Below are 9,923 nucleotides of genomic sequence, written 5' to 3'. Positions count from 1 at the left end.
GACACAGACCTGAACTGGTGTGGGACAGTGACTATGCATTTTTACCAACCAACAGAGGAGCCACAACCTATGTATATGTATTGGGAAGACATGGTTGTGTTCATTCAAATCTATTTGAAATGTACTTATAATGGGAACATATATATGTAATACATTTATTATTTTTTATAGTTTTATAGTAATCTATAAGACAATTATATAGTTCAACTTAATTATCCCGATACTCTCAATGATCCTGGATCACAACAGATGCCATATATCCTTGTCATCTTTCTACTATTTAAATACAAATCTTCAAATGATTAGATAAAGCCAAAATACTGCTAAACATTGCATATGTTTTCTGTACTAATGAAATCTCTCCTTTGGGAGTCCACTGTATTTTATCTAACAATAACCTGGGTTAATCTTAAATCAGTCTCATCAATAATTTAATATATGTTGCATAGTATGGGATCCATTATCTACAGTAATTTACCATCCCTAAGAACTGCAACATATTTATTTTCATAATTAAATTTAACGCTTATAAAATCACAATTTTTCTACCTTCATCTTTTTTCCTGCCCTGTTGGTTTAAAATATGTCCTAAATACTTAACATGAGTCTACCATAATTAAAACGTATCCTAACTAATTTTCTCACCGTATTCATCTAAGAAAATATAATAACACTATAATATTAATTTCACCGCCTTGTTGTATTAAATGACCTTAAACTTAGTATTACCAATGACCTTAGATTCTCTATCCAAATGGCTTTCCAATGAGGCTGATCAGACCACAATGGAAAGTTATGATAGAAGTCATAAGTCATACCACCACTTCAAAGAAGTGTTCCTTACTATATATTAAACACTTTTTTTAGTCAAACATTTTCTGCATGTTGTATCCCAGGTTCCCAGAACATCCTTTATCAAAATAATTCCTGTATTTAATTTAAACTAAGAAAAAAAAAACTTCAAAAAGTCCATGTAACTCACTCACTCTGCTCTCGCTCTCGTTGCCTCTGTCTCTCTCTTTACACTTGCCTTCCTGCTGCTACTACTTCTCTCTCTTTCTCCTTCTTACCTCCGTTCCCTTTTCTGTTTCTGTCTACTGTTCCTTGGCCATGTGTCCTGTTTTATCGCCGTTTATCGCCGTTGTAGCATTTTCTGTTCTCGGGTTCTATGCACTTTCTTTTTAAAATCTTTCCTGCTCTTTCCTGCAATTTCCCCCAGAGTAGCAATCAAATATTTGACTCCTGTCTGTCTGCTCTTTATCTACAGCTCACTGTAAAACAACCGTTGCCCCCTGTCCTGGGGTCCAGTCTCCTTTTACAGCCACCCAATCCTTTCATACTACCTGTCTGACCTTTTTCTGTCTCATCTCCATATCTTTGTCCCCAGACAACCACACCCTAGCGGTGTTCAGCCCCTCTACCCGCTGCTTCCCTATACTATCTCTGCATGCCTTATGTATCAACTTTATCATTAATTCTAATTTCTCTACATCTAAACTTCTCTCAAATTCGTACATCTTTCTCCATTTTGGGCATTAGATTTACCTCTCATCCCCGGTTAATTCCGGGACCTCCTTTGGGGATTTACTACCCATGTTGTCCTTGCAGTTACTATGGTATTTATCAGTATCTATGTGTATGTATTTCTATGGTCTATGTATGTACTGTTTAAAACTCTGATCTCTTCTCACACTCTATGGTGTGTGTATCTATGACTGGCCTCTATGATCCATGTGTGTGCTAGAAAGAGGAACAGAGCTTCCTACTGTTATCTGATTACTATAGCTATGTTCTATGGTATTTTCTACACAATCTATGTGTATGTAATGTTTAATGTGTGTTTCTCCTTTCTAGAAACTTTATCTATAGCGTTGACTGTCGATCGGACATAGGGCCTTACCTATACAACCATAAGTTATTACCTAGGAGTCATAAATCCCTAGTTAACCTCCTATTTCGGGTTGTGTCCGAGGGCTTTTAAAGTACACCAATATCTCGTATCTCATTCCGCTACTTTAGGCTTCTCTCTGTCAGGACCCGGTGTGAGAAACAGTCACTAATAGTCAGCAGAACCCAGAAGATGAGGCAGACACAGCAGTACTAGAGATGGTGGTTTAATAAAGGAAAAAGATCTTCAGGCAAAAAATATAAATCCACAGCGTCAAAAATAAAGCCAAGAGAAAAAATGGATATCCTCCAAAATACAAAGAAAATCCACAAAGTGGTAAGAACAGCAGGGAAAAAACAAACCTCAAAAGACTAATCAAAAATAAACCAGAACAAAATCAGAGAGCCTCTGGAAAATCCAACAAGAGAAATATATGTTCACAGCAAGGCTGGGGCTGGGTGCTAACATACAAACACTGAGCAAAGAACTGAGGAACACACAGGGTTTAAGTACCTACAAGGAAATGACACACAGGTGCAAATAATAATTAGAACAAGGAAAAAACAAAAAGTTCAAAAAAGGCGCAATGGGGGCATCTAGTGACCAAAACCTGAACAATCCTGGCCAAATCCTGACAGAATCCCCCTCCTAGGAACGGCTCCTGACGTTTTTACCAGCCTTCTCAGGGTGGAGGGCCCTGAACTGACGAATGAGGTCAGGGTCCAGTATGTCTTTGGCACCCAGGAGCGCTCCTCGGGACCGTAGCCTTCCCAGTCCACCAGATACTGCCAGGGCCGCTGAACCCGGCGGGAATCCAGTATCCGATGGACGGTATAAGCCGACTGGCCTCCGATGACACGGGGCGGAGGGGGAGGTCTGCCTGCCGGGATAAGGGGAGAAAAAACAACAGGTTTTAATAAAGAAATGTGAAACGTGGGATTAATCTTAAGGAATCTGGGTAAGTGCAGGCGAAAAGTAACGGGATTCACTCTCCTGGCAACCTTAAAGGGACCGATGAATTTCTGGGACAGCTTGCGAGACTCCACCCGTAGCGGTAAGTTCTTAGTTGAGAGCCATACTCTCTGGCCGGGGTACAGGGTAGGCCCGGGACGGCGACGTCTGTTGGCTTGTCGTTGGTACTGCTGTGAGGAACGCAGAAGATTAAGACGGGCCTTCTTCCATGTAAGCCGACAGCGTCTGATGAACCTCAAGGCTGAAGGCACTCTGACTTCTGCCTCCTGGTCTTGGAACAATAGAGGAGCATAGCCAAACTGACACTCGTGCGGGGATATACCAGTGGAGGAGGAGCACAAGGTGTTGTGCGCGTACTCGGCCCAAACAATGAAGGATGACCATGTGGACGGGTTGTTGGAGACCATACATCTGAGGGTGGTTTCCAGCTCTTGATTCATCCTCTCGGTTTGGCCGTTGGACTCCGGATGGTACCCTGAAGATAGACTGGCCGTGGCCCCTATGAGTTGGCAGAAGGCCTTCCAAAACCTTGAGGCGAACTGGGGACCTCTGTCGGAAACCATATCTTGCGGAATGCCAAAGACTCGGAACACATGGTTAATCACCAACTCAGCCGTTTCCTTGGCAGAAGGTAATTTAGTCAAGGGAACAAACCTGGCCGCCTTAGAAAACCTGTCGATGATGACTAGGATAGTAGTATTACCATGGGACGGAGGAAGGCCAGTAATAAAGTCCAACGAGATATGGGACCAGGGTCGGTGGGGAATAGATAAAGGGTGAAGGAGTCCTTGAGGGCGGAGGTGAGAAGATTTGCCCTGGCAGCACACGGGACAGGCCTTGACGAAAGTGGCAACATCTTCTTTTATGGTGGGCCACCAGAACTTACGCTGGATGAACTCCAAGGTGCGACCTACGCCCGGGTGACAGGTGAGGCGAGAGGAGTGCCCCCACAGAAGGACTTGGGACCTTGCTGCCTTGGGAACAAACAACCGATTGGCAGGACCTCCTTTAGGACCCGGTTTGAGGTCATGGTAACACTCGGGAACTCGGGACAGGTCGATGGATTCTAGAGACTCGGGAGGGGAACTCGGGAAGATACAAGTGGCTTGGCACGTAGGACCCCACTGCTTGATAGTGCCCACAGACCAGTCGATGTGAGGGTTATGGCTGTGAAGCCAGGGGTATCCAAGGACGAGAGGGAACTCGGAACAGGAGATCAGATGAAAGTTCATAATTTCCTGGTGTTGGGAAACTGAAAGTCGCAAGGGGGTAGTGACACGAGTGACAAGTCCAGATCCCAAAGGGCTTCCATCCAATGTAGTAACCCTTATGGGGTCACTTAGAGGTTCAGAGGGAACGCCATTCTCCTTCGCCCAGACACCATCCATGAAGTTACCTGCGGCTCCAGAGTCTACCAAGGCTTGAAGAGAAAGCTCGTGGTTGTCCCAGGAAAGGGTAACTGGAATGAGCAGGCGGGAGTTGGATGGATGGGAGGAGGTTATGTTTCCCGTTACAGTCCTCCTAGGCCTGCACGGGAGAGTACATTTCCCATGGAGCCCGGGACACGTGGAGCGGAAATGGCCCGGTTTGCCGCAATATAGACAGCATCGCTCCCTCATCCGGCCGTCTCTCTGAGCCTGGGAGATGCGTCCAACCTGCATGGGTTCCGGTGGAGCCAGCGAGGATAAAGGTGGAGACTCGGAGCTGGGACCGATAGGAGCTAGGGTGAGAGATCTACGATTGAGCTCTCTCTCTCTCAGACGCTGGTCTATGCGTGAGGCCAATTTGATAAGGGACTCGAGATTGTCCTGTGGTTCCCGAGTGGCCAGTTCATCTTGGATGGTGTCGGAAAGACCCTTCAAAAAGCACGCTGTGAGCGCCTCGTCGTTCCATCCACTCGCTGCTGCCACCGTGCGGAACTGGATAGCATAGTCCGTCACGCTGCGCCGTTCTTGGCGGAGAGTCAGGAGCTGTTTGGCTGAGTCAGGGCCGCTGGTAGGACCTTGAAACACTCGCTTGAATTCTTCAGCAAAGGTAGAGTAGCTGGCACAGCATGGACTTTGGGCATCCCACACAGCAGTAGCCCAGGCTAGGGCTTTTTCCGACAACAGGGTGATGATATATGCTATCTTGGACCGGTCGGTGGGAAATGACGAGGGTTGCAACTCGAAGGAGAGAGAACATTGGGTGAAAAACCCCTTACAAAACACTCAGATCACCTGAGAACCGTTGGGGAGGTGGCAGACGAGGTTCAGCCAGGGGGTTAACTGCCACGGGCACTTGAATCTGATGTACTGGAGCAGAAGCGGTTGCCGGGGAAAGTCGATCAGAAATCTGCTTTATGGAAGTCAGCATCTCCGACAGAAGTTGAGAATGTCTAGCCATTAAGGCCTCTTGCTGAACCAGAGCAGCTTCGTGGCGTTGGACAGTCCCCTCGTGGTGGAACAGCATGGGAAAAAATCCTGGGTACTGGCTGCCTCTGGGTTCATTTTAATGGCTCAGTGTTTCTGTCAGGACCCGGTGTGAGAAACAGTCACTAATAGTCAGCAGAACCCAGAAGATGAGGCAGACACAGCAATACTAGAGATGGTGGTTTAATAAAGGAAAAAGATCTTCAGGCAAAAAATATAAATCCACAACGTCAAAAATAAAGCCAAGAGAAAAAATGGATATCCTCCAAAATACAAAGAAAATCCACAAAGTGGTGAGAACAGCAGGGAAAAAACAAACCTCAAAAGACTAATCAAAAATAAACCAGAACAAAACCAGAGAACCTCTGGAAAATCCAACAAGAGAAATATATGTTCACAGCAAGGCTGGGGCTGGGTGCTAACATACAAACACTGAGCAAAGAACTGAGGAACACACAGGGTTTAAATACCTACAAGGAAATGACACACAGGTGCAAATAATAATTAGAACAAGGAAAAAACAAAAGGTTCAAAAAAGGCGCAATGGGGGCATCTAGTGACCAAAACCTGAACAATCCTGGCCAAATCCTGACACTCTCTCCGCCTTTTTTGGACTTTATTTCAGTACTGCCTGTTGAATCGGACCGATGGTCAATTCACCGCCCTATCTCACAGCACCTATTTAATATCCCCCCTTAATAACCCCGTTGGCCTCCAAAGGCACTAAGATCTATTAAGATAATTTTATTTATGGTAGTGCACCTTACATCAGGTCATGTTGCACCTTACATCAGGTCATGTCGGACCTGACCCGTGTATATTGGGCACAGCCGGGAGAGTATCGCCGTCCGAAAAGGAGCTGGAGGCAGCAAAAGCGGTATGAGGAGTTGGCTCGAGGAGAAGTGCACGAGAGGCAGCCCCAGAATTGGGGGGGGGGGTTACACGGGAGATTGGCGGAGTCAGGTAGGAGACCTGAGCTAACTCCCCGTGCTTACCGTGGCGAGCGTCGTACTGGTCAGGCACCGTGCTATGCGGTGGAGCGCACGGTGTCTCCAGTACGTGTTCATAGCCCGGTGCGTTACATTACAGCTCCTCGCATCTGCCGGGCTAGAGTGGGCATCGAGCCAGGAGGGATGATGCCGGCTCAGCGCATCATCGCCAGCTTTGCGCACTGTGTCTCCAGTGCGTCTGCACAGCCCAGTGCGTCCTGTGCTTGCACCCCGCAGGTGCAGGTCCAAAGTCACCATACAGCCAGGACGGGTTGTGCAGGCTTTTTTCTCGAGACCTCCAGTGCGCCTCCATGGCCCAGTGTATCCGGTGCCTCGGCCAAGGACGAGGCCTCCTTCATGTCTCCCCAGCCTGGTGAGTCATTTGCCTTCTCCCAGAGTCAAGCCTCCAGTGATGATCCATGGCAAGAAGCCTCCAGTGATGATCCATGGCAAGAAGCCTCCAGTGAGGATCCATGGCACGAAGCCTCCAGTGAGGAACCATGGCACGAAGCCTCCAGTGATGATCCATGGCACGAATCCTCCAGTGAGGATCCATAGCACGAAGACTCCAGTGATGATCCATGGCAAGAAGCCTCCAGTGATGATCCATGGCAAGAAGCCTCCAGTGATGATCCATGGCTCGAAGCCTCCAGTGATGATCCATGGCACGAAGCCTCCAGTGAGGATCCATAGCACGAAGCCTCCAGGGAGGATCCATGGCACGAAACCTCCAGTGAGGATCCATGGCACAAAGCCTCCAGTGAGGATCAATGGCACGAAACCGCCAGTGAGGAGTTATGGCACCAGGCCCCCAAGGAAGGACGCTAGTACGGAGCCTCCAGCGACACCCTCTAGTACGGAGCCTCCAGCGACGCCCTCTAGTCCGGAGCCTCCAGCGACGCCCTCTAGTCCGGAGCCTCCAGCGACGCCCTCTAATCCGGAGCCTCCAGCGTCGCCCTCTAGTCCGGAGCCTCCAGCGACGCCCTCTAGTCCGGAGCCTCCAGCGACGGGCTTCAGTCAGGAGCAGCCAGAGTCTCCCTCCTGTCCGGAGCAGCCAGAGTCGCCCTCCTGTCCGGGGCCCGCTGCGAGGGTCCCCGGTCCGGGGTCGGCGGTAAGGGTCCCCGCTCCAGAGGCGCCACCTAAGTGGGCCAAGACTAAGGTGGAGCGGGATCCACGTCCTGCACCAGAGCCGCCACCGCGGTGAAATGTCCACCCAGACGCTCCCCTATAGGTTCAGGTTTTGCGGCCGGAGTCCGCACCTTTGGGGGGGGGGGGGGGGTACTGCCGCGCAGGGCGTGAGTTTGGGTTGGCATTCTATGTCTGGTGTTCTATGTTGTCCTAGTTTTGTATTACTGTGTGTTTGGCCTGGTATGGCTCTCAATCAGAGGCAGCTGTCTATCGTTGTTTCTGATTGAGAATCATACTTAGGTAGCCTGTTCCCACCTGTCTTTGTGGGTGGTTGTTTTCTGTTTAGTGTATGTCACCTTGCAGAACTGTACGTTTATCGTTTTTGTTGTTTTGTTCTAGTATTCGTATTCATTAAAAGGAATTATGAATACTTACCACACTGCACCTTGGTCTTCTCCTTCTCCTCTATACGACGATCGTTACAGCTCTCAATGGGATTTGATAGGAGTGACGCCAAAATCCAAGCTGTCTTCCCTTGACACTTTTTTCTGGTGCTCCAGGACCAATCACAGTTGAGCTCGCTCAGTTTAACTCAATGCTGATTGGCTAATTTTGCACACTTTTTTTGTCAGGAGGCCAGATGCTCTCCCTTGTCTTCAATGCTTTGCCGCAACAATGTCATACTCGTTTGAACCAGACAGCATCAGATAGATGGCCTACCCGTAGAGAGACTGTGGGGCGCTGTTTCGCTCGCTCGGATGCTTTCTCCTGTGAGATACATTCAGCGTCTTGGGAATTTAAGGAAAAGTATGAAACACAGAGAGACGAAAGATAAGTTATATATTTATTATTATTATTTTTTACATTTGGCATCCATGAATACATCCCCACTGGTTTTTAGAGAAGATTGCATTGCAAGGTATGCTATATGTGTAGGCTATGCCATACAGTATGTATTGGCTAATATGCATACATATGCAGCTGTCGTTTTTAAACCTACATTCTAGCAACATGACACATCTTTCTAGGTATTTACATGCTTTTATTTACGAGTTTGCATTGACAAAGAAGAAAACCGAGTTTACCAAAAATCTTTACAAAAATAAATGAATCTTCGGTGCTGCTCATGGCAACGTCATGTCTTTAAGTCTACCGTTAAGAACATTTAATCATGTGACAATTTTTGTTTCAGATGTGACAAAGTCCAAAATCCATTGTCTTGATTTTGATGGTAAATTAATATACTTTTACATATAAGACAAAATAAATGTATAATCTCAACAAACATGATGCTTGAGAGAATTGATTTTGAGTATATTAATTAAAGAGCCACTGAACACGTCGATTGGCACGTGTTTTTCTATTGCTCATATATTTTTGGAGGTGTGTTTCCTGACAGGCGTTTGGTTAATGATGTTCATCCCCCATGAGACACTGTTGACACGGAAGCCTATTTCACTTCCTCAAAGTCCCCAGAATGAATCTAAGAAATCTGTATATAATTTGGTCATTTTTGCCGTGGATGTTTTCAAACTGTATTTGCCACATGCGCCGTATACAACAAGTGTAGACCTTACCGTGAAATGCTTACTGACAAGTCCATAACCAACAGTGCAGTTCAAGAAGAGTTCAGAAAATATTTACCAAATAAACTAAAGTAAAAAATTATAAAAAAGAACACAATAAAATAACAATAACGAGGCTATATACAAGGGGTACCGAGTCAATGTGCGGGCTACAGGTTAGTCGAGGTAATTTGTACATGTATGTAGGGGTGAAGTGACTATGCATAGATAATAAACAGCGAGTAGCTGCAGTGTACAAAACAAATGGAGGGGGGTGTCAATGTAAATAGTCTGGTGGCCATTTGACTAATTGTTCAGCAGTCTTATGGCTTGGGGGTAGAAGCTGTTAAGGAGCCTTTTGGTCCTAGACTTGACGCTCCGGTACCGCTTGCCGTGCGGTAGCAGAGAAAACAGTCTATTTGTATTTGTATTTATTATGGATCCCCATTAGTTGCTGCCAAAGCAGCAGCTACTCTTCTTGGGGTCCAGCAAAATTAAGGCAGTTTATACAATTTTAAAACATTACAATACACTCACAACACAATGTGTGCCCTCTGGCCCCTACAACACCACTACCACATAGCTACAGTACTAAATCTATGTGCATGTATAGTGTGTGTGTGTGTGTGTGTTTGTGTGTGTGTGTGTGTGTGTGTGTGTGTGTGTGTGTGTGTGTGTGTGTGTGTGTGTGTGTGTGTGTGTGTGTGTGTGTGTGTGTGTGTGTGTGTGTGTGTATGCATGTCTCTGTGCCAATGTTTGTGTTGCTTCACAGTCCCCGCTGTTCCATAAGGTGTTTTTTTATCTGTTTTTTAAATCTAATTTTACTGCTTGCGTCAGTTACTTGATGTGGAATAGTTCCATGTAATCATGGCTCTATGTAGTACTGTGTGCCTCCCATAGTCTGTTCTGGACTTGGGGACTGTGAAGAGACCTCTTGTGGCATGTCTTATGGGGTATGCATGGGTGTCCG

This window comes from Salvelinus fontinalis, chromosome 22, assembly GCF_029448725.1.
Source record: "Salvelinus fontinalis isolate EN_2023a chromosome 22, ASM2944872v1, whole genome shotgun sequence".
Taxonomy (NCBI): domain Eukaryota; kingdom Metazoa; phylum Chordata; class Actinopteri; order Salmoniformes; family Salmonidae; genus Salvelinus; species Salvelinus fontinalis.
The sequence above is the reverse complement of the archived record's forward strand: the minus strand, read 5'-3'. Positions refer to the sequence as shown.